The 19,126-nt window shown below is 43.7% G+C and overlaps 1 pseudogene; it reads left to right on the top strand.

Annotated features, from left to right (window-relative positions):
- Positions 1 to 688: 688 nt before the first annotated feature.
- LOC103594254 lies at positions 689 to 1,596 on the top strand (annotated as a pseudogene).
- Positions 1,597 to 19,126: the final 17,530 nt, after the last annotated feature.

Here is a 19,126-nt window from a genome sequence, read left to right on the forward strand (position 1 = left end):
TTTCTCTCTCCCTCTCCTTCTGTGACTCTAATTTCACTTGATATTGTCCTCCCAGTCACTAAGACTCAGACTTTTTTATTTAAATAATATCTTATTTCTCTCTGATCTTCATATTGAATCGTTTCTGTTGCTCTCTCTTCAGATTCACTGACCTTTTCTTTTGCAGTTTTGAATCTACTGTTAAGCCCATCCACTGAACTTTTCATTTCAGATAGTGTCCTTTTTGTTTGTTGGATTTCCATGTGGTTCATTTTTTATCAAAGTTTCCACTGTTCTGCTTTGAGTTTGCATCTCTGCACAGTATGTTTTTTTCCTATGTCCTTGAACATATTTATGACAGGAGTTTTAAAGCCCCTTGTGTCCAGATTCCAACATCTGGTCACTGTGACTGCTTTTCTTCTACACATCTAGTCATTTTTTGTCTTATAGGGAACATTTTGTATGAGGCCATGCAAGAAGTAAATTGTGTTGTCCTCTTTTAAAGAATGTTGAGTTTTCTTCTGGTACATGGTTAAATGACAGAAGATCATGGTTAAATGACATGGCAGATCATTCTGATCTTGTTATATTTGGTTTTATACTTGATGAAAACAGGCTTATTTCTCTCTTGCGATTCATCCCAAAGCAGCATGGCCTTTCATCAGTGTGATCCTTATTCCTAAGGCATGGCCTTTCTGGGCCTCAACTCAGTGCAGTCTCTCCTGTTTGTGTGAACCAGAACTTGAGCTTCTCTCAGCATGACCTCTAATACCTTAGTTCCGTTCTCAGCACTGCAGCAGCCACTGTCCACTAATGTAGCACTTTGAAAGGAAAGGATTCAGTTCCTCTTCTCTGGCTGGAACCATGGAGGGTGTCGAAGCAAAGAAGAAGCAGGTTCCTGCTGTGCCAGAAACCCTTAAGAAAAAGTGAAGGAATTTCACAGAGCTGAAGGTTAAGCACCTGAGGAAGAAGTTTGCCCCAAAGATGCTTCGAAAGGTCAAGAGGAAGCTTGTCTATGAAAAAGCTAAGCACTGTCACAAGGAACATAGGCAGATGTACAGAGCTGAGATTCGTATGGCTAGGATGGCAAGAAAAGCTGGCAATTTCTGTGTGCTTGCAGAACGCAAATTGGCATTTGTCATCAGGACCAGAGGATCGATGGTGTGAGCCCAAAGATCCGAAGGGTGGTGCAGCTTCTTTGCCTTCGCCAGATCTTCAGCGGCACCCTTGCTAAGGGTGACGCCTCAACAAGGCGTCAGCTAACATGCTGAGGATTGTGGAACCATGTATTGCCTGGGGGTACCCAAACCTGAAGTCAGGAAATGAACTAATCTACAAGCGTGGTTAAGGCAAAATCAATAAGAAGCGAATTGCCTTGACAGATGACACTTTGATTGCTCAATCTCTTGGTAAATATGGCATCATCTGCATGGAGAATCTGATTCATGAGATCTATACTGTTGGAAAGAGCTTCAAAGAAGCAAATAACTTCCTGTGGCCCTTCACACTATCTTCTCCACAAGGTGGAATGAAAAAAAGACCACCCATTCTGTGGAAGGTGGAGGTGCTGGCAACAGGGAAGACCAGATCAACAGACTTATTAGAAGGATGAACTAAGTAAGGTGTCTGCCATGATTGCTTTTGCAATCTGCCTAGTTAAGTAAAGTGCTTTCAAATTGAAAAAAATATATATATATATACGGGGAAGAAAAAGAAAGAAAGGAAAGGATTTGGATCCCCGTATCAGCCAGCCGCAAAGAAAAAAAGAAAGAAAAGTGGAAGCATTTTCTCTGGCTGCATTAGTTTCTACAATATCTTAGAGAATGTTTGTCTCTTGGAGCCCATATGAAGTACAGTAAATCCTTGACGAATGTTTGGCTTTCAGTCAGGTGTAAGCAGTAGACATTAGTTTTTTAATGTGAATGATTCCGCAGAAAACTTTGGAGGGTACAAAATGAGGTTCTTCTGTCACACTGTAAAGTACCACAGAAAACCATAGACTAACTCAGGATCAGTGGGGCAACTGGTCTCAAACTCACTTTAGTTTTTATTATTTTTCGTTTTGTATGAATGAGGTAAATTATGGTTCAGTGGCTTTTTTTGTTATTGCAAGATTGTTGAAGGCAGAGATAATTGATAATTAAGACAGTTAAGGGGGCGGAGCTCACTTGTAGCTTATTGGATTTGAACTTGTTCCTATAACACCAAGATCAAGGGTGTGGAGCCCCATACCTGCCAGCTTACAAAAAAAAAGAAGGCTGAGGTTCAGAGCCTTATACAGATCCTTGAGGCTTTGTATAATTCATTTGTTTAGCTAAATATAGGAAAGTTGACAATGCATATCAGTAGCTAGACAGATTTAACGTTATTTTATTTGAAAGAATGAAATTTGGTAAAAAATGATGAATTAATAGCAAAACAGAAAAACAAAACTGTTAAGAATAATTTTAAGTAAAATAGTGGATTTATGTATATATTTTTTTAAACTCACCCTGCCAGATAAAACAATTAAGCCATAGCAGCTTCCTGACTGGTCCACTGTCATTGACTGGACACCCCTCCACCCCCACTGAGTCCGTCATCTACACTGCAGCAAATGTGAGCTCCTGAAACTTTTCAGTGACCTCCCATTGCTATGTAGATGAAGCAAAGCTGTTCAGCCAGTCTTCCAACACCCTGCACTGTCTGGCCCCTACCCACCTGCCCACCTCTCCAGGTTTGTCTCCCCTGCGATGCTTCCTCACTTTCTCAGCTCTAACCATGAGACGTTTCTCTAGTCCCTTACTCCAGTCTTACTGCCTTCTGCCACAGGGCCTTCATCCTTCTGTTATCTCTGCCTGGAAAGCTAGGTAACGCTGATCCTTTAGATATCAAGTACTGTTTTCTTAGGGAATCCTTCTCTGACCTTCTGGTCTAGGCCACATCCCACACTTTGGGGCATTCCCAGTACCCGAGCTCCTTTAAAGTGCATGTCCCAGTTGCAGTCCACAGTTGGGATAGGGCCACTGTAGGTTTGTTGATTAATAGTATCACAGTCTCTTCCAGGTAAACGGTCTCAGGGACATCTTTAGAAGACAATTTTGGATCTTTCACATTTCATCTCTTTCTCTAAGATGGCATCTGGGTACCTCTTATCCCCTAGACTCGGGGGAGTGGGAAGCAAATGGGGGCTGGGGTGGATGAAAGGGGTCAAAGAAAGCGGAGGGCATCTCTATTCCCGAGGGAGGCATGAGTCTGACATCTGGAGAGCCTGCATCAGGAACCCTTCAGGAACGTGGCCCCGCATCTCCCACCAGTGGACACACACTTGTTGCTTTTCATTACTGAGCTCTGGTCTCACTCATCTTGGCTTCATTATTTTCTGGCAGGGTTTTTTCCCCCTTTTTTGTTTTGTTTACCCTAGATCAACCCCAGATGGAGCCACACACAGCGGTGTCGCCCAGGAGCCTGCCTCCAGTGCCACCTCCTGCCTGCTTTGGACCCACCCCAGGACTCGGGGAGGTTCAGGAATGAGATGCCTGTGTGGATTCCCTCCTGGTGCTGGAGCACCTGCTGCTGTTTTGTAGTAAACATTTGTGAGCTCCTGTGTACCCTCCTCACCCCTCGCATACTTCATGGGGACAAATTATCAATAAAGCAGGCAGCAAAAAGTCTGTCTCATTAGGGTGACTTTAGTGATGTGCGTTGCTTAAAAACACATGGAGCACTTAAGTCAAAGTGGCTGCCTCAGAGTGTCCTGTATCCTGCCCCACAACACTGCGTGCTGCTCTGCAGCTCAGCTTGCCAAGGGCTCACCTCCACCAGACGGGGGGGGATCTTCAGGAGTGAAGACAGAGCTTCATCCACATTTGTGTCCCCAGGCCCCTCTGCAGTGACGGGAACACAGTAGGAGCTCTGTCACTGTTCTTTGAACAAAACTGATAATGTAGATCAAAACCTATTTTCCAAAGAGAAATGCAGTACAAATTGTTTTTCTGGTGCCTAAAACTTGCTATGTATGAGCAAGTTCTTAATAAGTACTTTTTAAAAATACTAATAGGATGTTTTTCTAAATGTCAAAGCCACAGACTTCCAACAATCATTTTAATTTTCATTTTTTATCAATACATGAGTGTACTTTTAAAAGTGAAATAGTTTTATAACAACATCAATAACAACAAAAACCAAGCAGTCTTTGCTCAGCCCACCTCGCCCACCCCGTTTCCACTCCTCCAGCGACCACGTGGACTCTGTTCTTTCTTCTGGCGCTCACATCTACACCAGGAACAATAAGCGTGCACTGCTTTGTTTTGATTTTACAGTTTCGGATGTCATCTATTAACTTCTCACTATGGAATATAAAGTGCGGCTCCTTTTATATCCACCCCCGCCCCAGGTTCTCCCAATATAGTTACCTCTACAGTTTAATTTTGGGTTACCAAAATTTTGTTTTTGCGGTATCATGACTCTATAAACAGCTGAGCCACATAGTGTACTATGATTATTTTCTCTCATGATCACTGTTTTGTCTCCCTGGGAGTTAATTGCCTCCTTTTTCCCCGTTCCTAATTATGTAAAGTACCTATCATTTATTCATCCTCAAATTCTTTGCCAGAGTGTGCATTTCTCAAAATGTTCCAACATATCCAGAGATCTGTGTGATTCGTGTAGAGATTTCTGTTTGAACCCGTGTGGATATTCTCAGTTCTTCTTTTCCCACAGGTTCCTTTTCCTCTTCCAGTGAGGACCTGTGCTTTCTCAGGCTGGCTGTAGAGCTGTCGCCATCACCCGGGAGTCTCATTCATCAGTCTTGGACTCTTGTTTGTGTTGGGTGTCCTATTTCCTGGCTCCCCCACCTTCTTCCCCATTCTTGGCGTATTTCCTTGTTTTGGTGAAGACCCTTCCCCCCCCAAAAAAGGGATAAGAATTAGCAACTTATTTATTATTGATTTCAAAACTGGAGTGTCTGTAAATGTGTTACTGTCACACTTCGACTGATGGTCTGGAGGAGGTGGGGGCTACAGATTCTAGGCTGGTAGTTGCGTTTTTAAAATTAAAAATTTATTTTATTTCTTATTTATTTATTTCTTATTCTATTCATTTATTTTAATTTCTAAAATTTATTTATGGAAATCGTTCTGAAGGGCCTTACTCGCCTGGCTTCTGGCCTTGCTCATTCCTGATTGCTACTTCGTGTGTGCCTGGCTTTCCTTCCAGAAGACACCAGAATCTTCCCACTTTTCCTAGAGTTCTGAAGTTTGAAGGTGATCTGCTTTGATGTGTTTTGTTTGTTGTTTGTTTAGTTTGTGGTGCTATGTGCATGGTGGGATTTTTCAGTAAGGAGACTGACTTATGGCCTTGTGTTCAGGGAAATTCTGTTTTATTTCTTTGATAATTTTCTTCATTTGAAGTGAAGGAAAGTTAGCTCTGGAACATGGTGGACGAATTCTGATTTTCTTACATTTTTTCTCATTTTCCAACCCCTTGTTTATGTGTTCTCCATTTAAAAAATGTTATTTCTTCAATTTTATTGTTCAACTTTTATAAAGAGGTCTTAAAAATTCACGCTATCGTTTTTATGTGTTGCTCTTTATATGACACCTTGATCTTGCTTTTGTGGATGCAATGACTCCTTTTTTCCCACTAAAAACATGAATTACAGATTTAAAAAAAGACGTCTTGTTCTCTACATCCTCTCTCGTTCCTTTATTCTGTTAATTTTCTTCTGTGTTTCTTCATCAAGACTTTCCTCGAGCATCTGCCAATTCCGAGTGCACTCGTGTTTAAGAGTGAGTGACCGGGGAGAAGGTGGCTGCAAACCCCGCGTGCGAGAGGCGTTTTTCATTCTTTATTTTGTGGTGGGGCTTCCCAGATGGTAACTGGCTGTGTTGTTGAGAAACCTGCGAATGTCATTATGTGCAACATCCAGTAGGACTGGTGTCCTTATAAGAAAGTAAATTAGAACACAGACGTGTCCAGAGGAAAAACCACGTGAAGACGCAGGGAGCAGGCGGTCATCAACAAGCCAGGGAGAGAGGCCTCCGAAGAAACCAACCCTGTCAACACCTTAACCTCTGTCTTCTAAATTCCAGGCCTGTGAGAAAACAAATTTCTGTTGTTTAAGTCACCTTGGCTGTGGTACTTTGTTACTGCAGCCCTAGCAAATGAATACACCTTCCCCAAGACTAGTGTTTCAAGTAGAACCCTCACTCTACAAATGGACACCCCATACCCAGACCACCCACGCCAGCCTCCTCACCTCTGGCCTGGCAGATTCCAGGAGGGGCAGAACGGAAAAAGAGCATGGGCTTTGGAGCCAGCAGGTGCACATCAGATTCCATCTAACTGTGGCACCTTGCACAAGTTCTCAACCTCTTTGAGTCCTGGTCATCCACAAAACTGGAGGCAATCAAGTCTCCCCAGAATTATGCAAATTAAATGAGCTAATATACGTAAAAAGATTTAATACACCTGAGGCCCAACCAATTTTATGTATTGTAGGGACATTTGCCATGATTTACAGCCTACACTGGTGTATTAGTCCGTTTTGTGTTGCTATAACAGAAATACCTGAGACTGGATCATTTATAAAGCAGAGAGTTTTTTTTGGCTTATGATTCTGGGACAGCTGCATCTGGCACGGGCCTCAGGCTGCTTCTACTCATGGTGGAAAGTGGCAGCAGCCGGCGGGTACAAGCAGATCACATGGCGAGAGGAAGCAAGAGAGAGAGAGAGGAGGTGTCAGGGTCTTTTTAAACAGCCAGTTCTTGCAGGAACTAATGGAGCGAGAACTCACTCATTAATCTCCCCTCCCCCAGGGAGAGCATTAATCCATTCGTGAGGGATCCGCCCCCATGACTCAATCAGTTTCCAACACTGCCACATTGGGGATCAAATTTCCACATGAGTTTTGGAGGGGACAGCACATCCAAACTCTATCATTCTGCCCCTGGCCCCTCAAAACTCATGTCCTTGTCACATACAAAATACAATCATCCCATCCCAACAGTCCCAAAAGTCTTAGCTTGCTCCAGCACCAACTTAAAAATCCAAAGTCTCATCTAAGACCAAAAGCAAAGTCCTTCCAGCTGTGAATCCGAAAAAAAAAAAAAAACCAACTTTATCTACTGCCAAGATACAATGGTGGAACAGGCATTGGGCACACATTCCCATTCCAAAAGGGAGGAATAGACCAGAATAAAGGAAATACAGGCCCCAAACCAGTCCGAAACCCAGCAGGGCAGACATTATGTCTTAAAGCTCCAAAATAATCTTCTTTGACTCTAAGTCCTGCATCTTGGGGACAATTGGGCATCTGGGCCCCCAAAGTATCAGGCAGCCAGCCTCACTGCTACAGCTCTGCCTGACACAGCCCAGTGAGCTGCACTGGTGCCTGTGGCTTTACCAGGCTGGTGTTGCAGGTTACCAGCAGCCTTACAGTTCTGGGATCCTGGCGGCAGCCTCACTGCCTTGGCTCTACTAGACATTTTCCTGGTGGGGGCTCTCTGTGGGGGCTCTGACCCCACTTTCCTGCTCGGCATGGCTCTAGTAGATGGCCTCTGTGGTGGCTCTGCCCCTGTGGCAGGTTTCTGTGTGGGTCCCCAAGCTTTTCTATACATCCTCTGGAATCTTGGTGGATCCTGCCATGCCTCCACTGCTCTTGTGTCCTGCCGGCCTGCAGACTTAACACAACGTGGACGCCACCGAGGTTTCGGGCCTCTACTCTTCAGGGCTGCTGAACGAACCACACTTGGGGCCACTCCAGCCAGAGCAGCTAGGATGCAGGGAACAGGATCCCGAGGGCAGATGCGCCCCAGGTCTGTCCTCTGGGACAACTCAGTCCTTCTAGGCCTCAGGGCCTGCGATGGGTGGGGCACCCTTCCAGAGTTCTCAAATACTGTTAGGGCATTTTTCTCTTTGTCTTGGCTATTAGCATCTGGCTGCCTCACTACCAAGATAATGTCTTTAGCAAACAGTTTATCTGCTTCACTCTTGCATTTTTCTCTGGCTCTCTGCTTCTCTACTGCATGGCCAGGCTGCAAATTTTCCAAATCTTTATGCTCAGCTTCCCTTTTAAATTCTGGCTTTCCATCACACCTTTGCCACCATAACTCAGAGTAGGCTGTCAAAAGCAACCATGCAGCCTCCTTAATGCTTTGCTGCTTAGAAATTTCTTCTGCCAGACATTCTGGTTCACAACTCTTAAGTCCCACCTTCCACAAGGTCCAAGAGCATGGACACAATGCAGCCAAGTTCCTTGCTATGGTGCAGCAAGGGTGATCTTTTGTCCAGTTCCCAATAAGTTCCTCATTTCTACCTAAGACCTCATCATCCACGTGGTCTTTACTGTCCACATTTCTATCAGCATTCTGGTCACAACCATTTAACCAATCTCCAAAATCTTCCAAACTTTCCATCATCTTTTTGCCTTCTTCTGAGTCCTCCAAACTCCTCCAACCTTTGCCTGACAGCCAGTTCCAAAGCTGTTTCCACATTTTCAAGTATCTGTTATAAGAAACACCCCACTCCTTGTACCAATTTTCTGTATTAGTCCATTTTGTGTTGCTATAACAGAATACCTGAGACTGGGTAATTTGCTCCTCTTCTTTCAACTCTGATTCCTTTGCTTCTTTGTTACCAAGCCCTCCGGGTTCTCCTCTCACCTCTCTGACCAGCTCCCCTCAATTTCTATCACAGGACTCCTCTTTCTTTCCCTTTTTCTTAATTCTTTCCCCCTTTAATCTTCTTATGGTACATCAGAGACTGCAAACCCAAAAGCCTACAGGAGCCAGGCATTTAACACGCAGATGTGAAGCCCATAGATAGAGACTGGAGATTGGGAGCTCATGGTTCCAATTCAGCTCTAGTTGACTTTTGCCAACCAAGAATGTCAGTCCAGTGATATCAATCCTCATTTTTAATGAGAAATCAATATACAGACATTTACATGAAATCTCCCAAACTTTAGACATTGATTACTAAAGAAAGTGAGCCAAGATACCGGGTACTGTTCAAGCTTTATTAAAGAAAGAAATCTGCTGGGCTGTGCTCAAAGTGGCAGGCAGCCCAGGGCTGCCCTGAAAATGGGGACAGCACCAGGTGTGGGGGTGGTGGAACTTTTTTGGTGTGTTGGCACCAAAAGCTGGGTGATGTAATTCCTGGGTGGGGATTGAGTTAGGTCATGGCGATGGACAGTTCTGTGCATGAGGAAATGCTGAAAGTTTAATTTTCTCCAAAACCATGAGGCTTCTTGTAAAAGAGAATGGGGGAATGGAGGGGAGGTGGTGGATGGTGCCATTTTGTCCTTGGGCTTGTCTAATGGCGCTGGTTATGTTGCAGATCTATTAATTACTAATTCAAATTTTGTTAAAATTTTGTCTTGGACCAAACAGAACACATGTTCTGGCCAAATGAATTGTGAAGGCTACAACTTCCCCCCTTTAGTGGATAATTTCCCAGGGTGATGACTTTGTCTACTCTCATATAACTACCACCTTTTACATCTCCCAAGTCTATGTCTCCATCCAAAACTCTTTAAAAAAAATTTTATTCAAATACCCATATTCCACTTAGATGTCTAGTTGGCATTTTAAAAACTGAACTCATCCTCTATGCACTCCCCCAGACCTGACCTACTCATTTGTTCTCTGTCTCAGTTAATAGCATCAATATCCTTTCCTGTCACCCAAGCCAGAAACCCAGGATCATCCCAGACTTTCTCTTCCTTATCCCACAGCCCAATCAATATTTATCACATCTGCCCATCACCTCCATCCTTATTCACCCTTGCCCTTGCTGAAGAAAGACTTCATCATCTTTCTTGAGGCAAGTCAGTCGATCTCTTTGCACTTCAGTTTTCTCACTTGTCAAATGAGTGGATTGAAGATTGTATTAGCTGATTCCTAATGCAATAGGAGGCTCCCATTCCCCCTGAGATGGGTTTCAGTCCACTCCCCTAGGACTCAAGCCCCACCTCTGAGTCCTAAGCTACAGTGGCCAGTTGCACCCATTTTTGGCATCAGCACATTGAGATTGAGACTATAGGGGGCAGACTTATGCAAATCCAGTGGCTGAGCATGCTCATTAGAGAGGGATTATATAGCCCTAATGGCTGAGCATGCTCAGTAAAGTGGTATTTATCCTTTGAACGACCTTCCACTAGAGGCACTAAAGAGCACCACATATTCTTGAATATGTTCAGTGAATGTGGTAGCATTTGACCAATGAGTATGCTCCAGAAGAGACCAGCTAAATGTGTACAGGACTAGGCTACATAACTGGGAACCACCCCCTTAATCAAATATTCATATGACTAGGATAAATATGTATAGATAGCAAAACTATAAAAGCTGTATCCTAGTAGAAGGTGAGGCTGCTGCTCACTCTCCTAGAGGCAGTGGGCACTGCACCTGAGGTGTGTATTGCTTTCTTTTTGTATCAAACTTGCCTTTGGCAAGCTGCTGTTCACTCTAGAGCCAGCCTGCACTTCGTGAATGTGTATCTCTTCCTTTTGTATTAAACTTGGCGTGGGCCCTGCTCAGTCTCCGGAGCTAGGCTGCACCCTTTCTGTGACATCTGTTATCTCTCATCTGCTACATCACACCTGCTCTCACTTTCTCCTGTGACTCTGCTCTTGAATTCTTTCCTGTGGTGCAGTCAAGAACCTGGGAAGAGGACAGGGTGGGTTGAGGCCAACTATCGGGCCTTCCCAGACCCTCTCTTCTGGTGTCACTAAGATCTAGTCCATTTATAAATTCTGTTCTATAAAACCTCCAAGCATATCAGGTAGTTCCATAGAATGTGGGGAAGTTTTTTTGTTTGTGTTTGTTTGTTTTTTCTGCCTGGCTACTGTAATGCCAAGGACCTCATGACCAGAAACTGGACTTTATAGAAATAATCAATATAAGATGAAATTAGCAGTGGCTGAAACTGGACACGATTTTGTTATAGAATAAAAACTGACTGAAATATGGGTGCTGACTGGTAATGTTGAAAACTGGAAAAATTGAGAAAAACAGACATGGTAAAATTTGTCATTTATTGAAAATTATGAAAAAAATCAAATCTTCTTGACAAGATTTAGATCTATAAAGTTTGAGCAGAAAAAATTTGGTCTTGGTTAATCAACCACCAAAGAAAGCTCATAATGTCAGAAACTAATGAGGGCTGGCTGCTTAGCTCAGTTGGTTACAGTGCGGTGCTGAAGTTCACATGTAAAAGAACTGGAACTGATTCTAGTGAAAATAATTTTAGTAAAGCAGAAAAAATGAGAAACAGTTTAACTGTAATGTAAAATTTATTGTGGTATTAAACTGGTATGATGAAATTTGCTCCAGAAAATACTTTCATTGATAAAAATCATTGATGTAAGTATAATTTTGATTTAAATGTTTATGTTCATATACACAAAATCAATACCTAACAGAATCAAAGAAGAGACAACATCCTGTATTTGTTCAATAACTCCTGAAAATCCTTAGATAATCTTCTATTTCTAAAACTCATATTTATGCGTAGTATTTATTCATGCCACAAGCAGAAGTATTTCTCTAAATTCTGGTAAAACTGGACGATGAATAGCCTGGTTTAGGATATGATTTTCATTGATGACTATTTTTGAAGTGTAAAAGGCTGTTACCCCCAAAATATGATGCTTTGACAGGCTGAAATAAAGAAGCAGCCTCAAGATCTGTCTGACCTCCCCCAACCCCCAATCCCTCAATTCTCTGTCACTCTCTGAAGCACAGGATAAAGCTGGTTCTCTTATCTGCCTAAAGTCTGGACCCACCCAGAAGAAGACAATTACCTCTGGTCCTCTGCCTGAGTTTTCTGTAACTTACATCACATGAAGGAAGATTGGCGTCTTTTAACACACTTGGCCTAACTTTTGTCACAGACAATTGTCTTATATTCCGGTCCCATTCAGGATTTTAAAGAAAATCATTTACCAGTCTTTGTTTGCTCTGTGGGCCAAATATACTTTGTCCCAGGCCATTGTATGTTCTCCAGGCCCATTACGTCCCCCTAAGAATCATTGACTCCTACACCCCCATCTCCCTATGGAGACGGGTATATAAGCTCTGTACCCTCAATGGAAAATTGGGACATTATTCTCTTGTGATTTCCTCCATGCTTTGCTTTCCCCCAGGACATTAAATAATAAAATTTGTTATGCCTTTTCTTCATATTTGATCTAAGTTTGTCAGTGATTTTTATTAATGAAACTTCAGGGGTGCAGTTTTCCTTTGGCCCCTACTATATTTTTCCCTCTGATATACCAGCTCCATGAAATCTGTTCATATCCCCCTGAGATTTCCTGCATTGGATTCAATTTCAAAAGAATTTGACTTGGCTCATCTGAACTAAGTCCAATAGAAGAGAGGATGACAGAGGCTGCTGGCTTTCTCTCAGTATCTAGTGTATTTTCTTCATGGTAATAGAATCCTCACATTTTAGGTAGTAGTTATTCGCATTTTAGCTGGATAGGTGGCCACTCAGAAGAGAGACGATTTTCCAGCCTCCCTTGCAGCTAGCTGTGGCCCTGTGACTATGTGTTGACTAATGGCTATAAGAAGTAAAATGGGCAAGTTGCGGCAACTGTTCTTAAAAATCAGATGGAATACAGGTTTATATTCTCTTCCCATCCTCCTTCCTGTTGATTGGAATGCAGACGTGTTGGCTACTTCTAGAGTAGCCATTTTGGATCATAATTCAACCTTCAGAGCCTTATGTGAATGCAGTAAGATAGGCGTCTGGGTCTCTGAGGACTTTGTGGGCTGAACCACCATATCAGCTCTGAACTACCTACTTGTGCAATTTAACCAAGAGAAATAAGCTACTCTTGCAAGTCACTTTATTTTGAGCCTGTTTCTTCCACTAAATTGAATTCTAACTGAAAGACTAGGAGTCAAAAGAAAAATACACAATAAAGGCATTTGCAGATTTCACACGGACACAAATAGCAAGAAGAAAGATCCTCTTGAAGGAAGTAGAGGCTCATTTCTGTAACCCCAAACCACAAGACCAGAAAACAAAGGCCTTTAAGAGATACATTGTCTGAAGGAAGTAACTCCTAAATTCAGTTTCTTAATAAAGCAAATATTTCACAATCTGTAGCCTCACTTGTTGTATCCTACCAAATATCCCCTCTTCCCCTTATCCTAACTTTGTGGAAGAAAATCCATTGACCTCAGAGAGGTAGGCCCCTTCTCCAGCCTAGTGGATGAATAGTTATAAATTGAAGGCAGTTATGGACTTCCAGTCTCCTCTGCCCTATATTCATGGGGCTTGTCTTACAGCTAAGGGTGACCATGTGACATGGTCTGGTTGGTGAGGTGGAAGGGGAGGGCTGCTATGGGATTCTGGGACAGATGTTTCCTCCTCATTGTTGTTGCTTGAGATGCCTTGTGGGGGAAACGATGTTCGGAGCACTGGCAGCCACCTTGTGAACAGGCAGTCAGCATGGGGGGTGAAGTCTCCCTGCATGGGGAGGAGACAGGAGGGCGACGAGTGAGCCTGAATCACTGTGGACATTGTCCAGCTGTGGACTGAGCCTCTGATATCTGCCCCCAGACTTCTTAGTACATAATCAATACTGCTTCTGGTTTAAGCCCATTAGCAAGGTTTTCCCATTGTTGATGTTTGCAATTATTTTGTTGTTGCTACTTCCAATTTTAAAAAGAGAGCAAGAATTCCACAAACTTTTCTGGAGATGTGCCTCTCCACTCTTTTCCATACCAAGCCTTGTCTTCTGTGCTGAGGGTGCTGCCTGCTGATGCGCCACTCTCCCTCCTGTTCTTCTCGCTTCTGTTGCTGCTCCCTCTTTCTTTTTCCAGTGTCCTGAACAAACCATTCTCCATGATTTTCTTTACTGTATACTGGATTTAAACTATCTTTCCAGTACCCTTTTGCATAGCTCTAATACTAGTCCAGTTTTTGGTGTGCCATTCCTATACATAGGCTGAACTGTAAAAAGTTCAGAGAAAGGAAAGGGATCTTTGTGTTCAGTAGAAAATGTAATTGTGCCTTGGCTTGTTACATAGGCCCCAGGATTTCTGCGTATGAGTGGTCCATTAAATCCCCACCCACTAAAGGGAAAAACAAAATTCTTCCTGACTCTGTCACTGGCCCCAGCAACTCACTCAATTTCTCTGAACTTGCATTTGGCTCATTTGTACATTGAGAGAAGGTCACTAAATGACTTTCTGGTTTTTTTTTTTTTTTAAATGTCATACTTCTACTCTTTTAACCACCCCTGGATACAAAATGCATAAGCATTTAAGCTCTTAGCAGGATTTCCTTAAGAATAAAGAAATTAGTCCAAAGCCTGCCTTCCATGCTGTGGCCCATTTAATGTCTCCATAGTCTACCCACACATCACACCAAGGGAGTGAGCATGTTAAAACCTAGCTTGAGTTTGCATGTCATTATCTCCTAAAATGAGAGCTGTGGCAAAAAAAAAAAAAATTCTAAAACTCACTGCGGGTTGATGAGAGAGGTGGGATGAACATGTCGAAATATAAATGTAGGAATTGAAATACTTGCAAGTTTCTAGGAGGAAAGTCCCGCTAGAGCAGGATAGGTGCTAAACGAAAGTTGAATATGATGACTGGTATACAGTCATGAGCTACAAGTCACCTCATTGGCTTGGTCAATATGGGTTGGAGAGATTACTGCAGATTTCATACATAGCCCCATCACAGTTTGGGCTACAGGCCGGCCAGTTAGCTCAGTTGGTTAGAGCTTGGCTTTATAACACCCAGGTCAAGGGCTCATATCCCTGAACCAGCCAGCCACCAAAATAAAGTAGGGCTCCCATGAAAAATGGAACATCCTAATTCTTTTCAGTTGGTTAGAGCACAGCCTTATAACACCAAGGTCACAGGTTTGGATCCCCGACCAGCCAGCCAAAAAAAGAAAAATAAATAAAATATAGCGGCAGTTTGGACTATAGGCCCTATCCCTGTGGAGAGTGCTGGTGGCTGATGCCAGAAGTAAACAGGAGGAGAATCTGGCTCAAGGGACCAAGTGATTTCCAAGGGGACTGAGACTGAAAATGATGTGCCTTTTACTTTTAAGTTTTTTGTTTGGTTGGCTGCTGGCTGGTACGAGGATCCAAACTCTTGACCTTGGTGTTGTCAGCACCATACTCTACCAACTGAGCTAACCGGCCAGCCTGCTTTTTACTTTTAAAAAGTAAAAACTAAGAGGCACAAGGAGAAATCATGTGATTGTTGCCAGAGAGGATGGGATCTGGTGATTTCTAGAAATAAAGACAGTGCCTGACTGTTGGGAAAATAGGATAATTTAATCAGGACCCCCTTGCCTGCCAGTCCAGTTGGGGGTGGTGCGGCATGTTCTTTGTCAGCCAATTGTGTAGGGGGTGGAGTTAATGCGCATGCATGGCACTGTGAGTGTGGCTGGCATCTGCCTCAGGTGTCCGCCACACATGGCCATGCTCTCAAACCTATGGCTCCAAGGACCTGTTTGCTGGTTACCTAGCTCATAGACCTGCATGTGAGGGGTCTGGGGACCCAGCCTGGCGTGTGAAGGGTTTGTGACTCAGTCTGGACAATGGGCTTGAGTGGTCTGTGAGCTCCAGACCCAGCCCTAGCTCGACAATTGGCCCAGTTGGCAAGATTACGGGCAAGTAAAAGAGCTCAACAATGACATTCATGATGAAATATTCATTTATGCTGGGAAGGAGGCAACAACATTTTTCAAAGGATTCCAATGAACGTAAATACTAAAGTGGCTCGGCTGCAGATGGCACAGAACCTCTTGCTTCCAGAAAAGAGAATCCAGTCGCTCTACCCCGTCTCTGTTCTCTTTTCTTCTCTAACACTAGTGAGCTTTGTGGAAGCCATTCAGTGGGAATGGGGGTGTGTGAGACTTAGTGTTAATATTTTCCTGCTAATTAAATGTGTGTCATACATACACTCACAGTCATGTTTTTTCTCTCAGCACATTGACTGAGTGCTGCCACGTATCGGGTACATTTCTGTGCTCTGGAGAGACAAAGATGGAAAAGTATGTCCCTAACATCAAAGAACTTTTTACCGTACAGAAAAAAGTGGGTTATTATATGAGAGGTCAGAGCTGCAGACTTGTGTCCTATAGGAGTACCAAATAGCAAAGCCAGATGGCAAGAGAAGACAAACCAAGAGGTGGGATGCAGTTGGGGAGGGCAGGTGGATGCTGAGAAACCAAGAGAGCTGAAGACACGGCGGAGTGGAAGAGATCAGAGGGAGGTGACCTGGGCTAATCTTTCAGTGGCAGAATGGGAGAGATCGTGTGGATTTGTTAACCTGGGACTGACGTGGGGCAGCTGTGCCCAACACCTGGTACCGACGGGCCTCTTGAAAGTGCTCAGTATATATTTATTTATTTATTGAGGGCTGGCTGGTGAGCTCAGTTGTTTAGAACGTGGTGTTATAACACCAAAGTCAAGGATTCGGATCCCCAAACTGGCCAGCCATCAGACAAAAAAAAAAAAAAAAAGAACTATTTATTGAAGGAGTGGGTGAATGAAAGGTAAGACTCCTGTATGACTTTTGTTCCCACATTGTTTTGGGGAGGTGGGAAAGTGGACACACGAAAAGACAAACGTTCCCCATTCGTAGGACTGAGGGGAAGCTTATTCTATCTGCACAATATATTTCACCCAAGCACCAACGCAGTGGCACAGCTTTAGAAACCCTGGCAAAGTTCCCTCTGGTGGGGCCCCCTCACCAGGGACAGAGTCCCAGCAACTCAAGCAATCACCCTGGAGGAGGACTCCTTTTATCTGACAGTTTTGCGCAGATGAAAGCATATGGTGCTGACCGCCAGTGACAGTGTTAGAAACAGGTAAAACTGGCATCCATTTGTTCACCAAAAGCCCAATGATTTCACAAGCAGTAGCAATTTGTCCCAGCCCAGAGAGATATTACTCCTAACAGCCTGTGGGATTCACCTTGACGGAAGGCCTCTCAAAAGGCACTAAACTTTTTCGATTCCATCACTGCCAGTAACAACAATGTTTTAAAGACTTTGATTTTAATACCTACTTAAAATGTTGGAGTGAGCAGGACTAAAGCCATGTTGGATCTTAAAACTGCCCGGGCTATAGGAAATGTAAAAAGAGACAGCTTTCCCTTAGCATGCATTTTTCTGAGTTCCCTCTTTCCCATGGTTATTCAATATTCTGAACCTTGGTTACGGGGCAAGGTGACATTGTTTACATAAATATAAAGTTGTTGTGCACTCAGCCTGGAGCTGCAGACTTGCAATGAAGACACGTCCTATCCAGACCCTGAGAAATCCAGAATGATATCAATAAAGCTGTGCTGATTCTTTCCCTCTGTACTAGTACATTTCTGTTGCTTTTAACAAAATACGTGGAACTGTGTAATTTATAAAGAAAATAAAATTTATTGCTTACAGTTTTGGAGGCTGGGAAGTCCATGGTCCAGGGAACACATCTAGTGAGGGTCTTGGTGGTGGTGACAGTGACGGCAGGTATCACATTGCAAAATGGCTGAGCAGAAAGAGCAGAGACCAACCTCCTCATTCACCCTCATTTTAAATCCCTCCAAACCACGCCCCTGACCACCATTGTCAATCCATTCACTACAGCAGGGTCCTGCAATCTAATCACCTCTTCAAAGCCCCAACTTTTAATTACCTTAATAGGATTTCCCACCCTCAACAGTTACAGAGGGGATTAAGCTTCTAATATATGAAATTTGGGGGACACAATTCAATCAATCCACAGCACCCTCCAACAGAACCCTAAGGTAACATCAAGGATGGAAACAGAAACCAGATGGAGTCTTGGTGAGACTTTGCACCTGGCTCCTTGCACAGAGCCCCCTCAGTTCACATCTCCCTCCCTCCTACTTTTGACTTCCCACATTCCGTTCCTTCATCCCCCTGTTTAAAATCCCCTCAGTAAACCTGAGTCTTTGAGATGATTCAGTCTGGCCAGTCTCATTTATGCTTACCAGAGAGATGGGTCAGCCGAGCATCTCTCTTCAGGTCACCAGGTCATACCACTATTCCAAATAAAAGCCGGCTTCCATTTCCACCAACATTTGACCTTGTGGTTGTTTGTTTTTGTTTGGGGGCAGGCAGTCGGATGGGTTTGGTAACAGATTTTGGGGAGCCTCAGCCAGGAGCTGAATGCCCTAGGGTAACAGATTTTGGCAAGCCAAGCCAGGGATTTTCTTTGGGGCAGGCAGCCAGACTTGGGCCAGGTAATGAAAATACAAACACTTTCATCCAAGGATTGATAAACACTAATCTCTTATCTCCTGACAAATGGTGACCACTGGCTTGTATTAGTTAGAACTCTGGTTTCAAGTATCATGTGAGTTGAAAATGGGAATCTGTTATAAAAATGCAGACCTAAAGACTGGGTCTGAGGAGCCATGGGAAGCCTGCAGAACCCTCACTTCTGCTTCCCTTCTGTTATTTTCAGGCATTTCTTCTTTCTCTGAGTCTCCAGCCATCCAATGGGCAAACATGGCCATCTCAGAATACCCAGCTGTACATCTCCTCCTTTTGAGAGATACCAGATCTCTTTATTACAATTCCAAATCACTGAGAGAAGGAATAGGATTAAGACCATTTTAAGTAAAGTGTCCACCCTTAATCCAGTCAGCTGTGGCTGGGAGGCAGGTCACATACGTTAAATAAAAATTATTATTGTTTTGGGGGCCGGCCCGGTGGCGCACTGGATAGTGCGCCGCTTGGGAAGCGCGGTGGCAATCCTGCTCGAGGGTTCGGATCCCACATACAGACCGGTTCCCGCTCACTGGCTGAGCGAGGCATGGGGGCGACGCTGAGGGTTGCAATCCCGTTGCCGGTCCCCGGCCCGGTGCGGGGGCAACACTGAGGGTTGCGATCCGTTGCCGGTCACGGAAAAAGACAAAAAAAAAAAAAATTATTGTTTTGGACTAAGTTCCTGTCCTAGGCTCCAAAAAAATCAAAATGGAGCTGCCCCTGCTAAGTTGCACCTCATTTAGGCTGTGGTCTACCCTTCTGAGAAGTCAGGAGAAAGAGATAACAGCCAATTTCCCAAACAAGCCCATTTAAATCTTTAACAGGCGTGACAATGAAGTTCCCCGTGCTTTAATCCTCACACAGAAGAGACAGCCTGAAGTGATCTGATGTTAAGTAATCAGCT

Source organism: Galeopterus variegatus, unplaced genomic scaffold (assembly GCF_000696425.1).
Source record: "Galeopterus variegatus unplaced genomic scaffold, G_variegatus-3.0.2 Scaffold1516, whole genome shotgun sequence".
Lineage (NCBI taxonomy): Eukaryota > Metazoa > Chordata > Mammalia > Dermoptera > Cynocephalidae > Galeopterus > Galeopterus variegatus.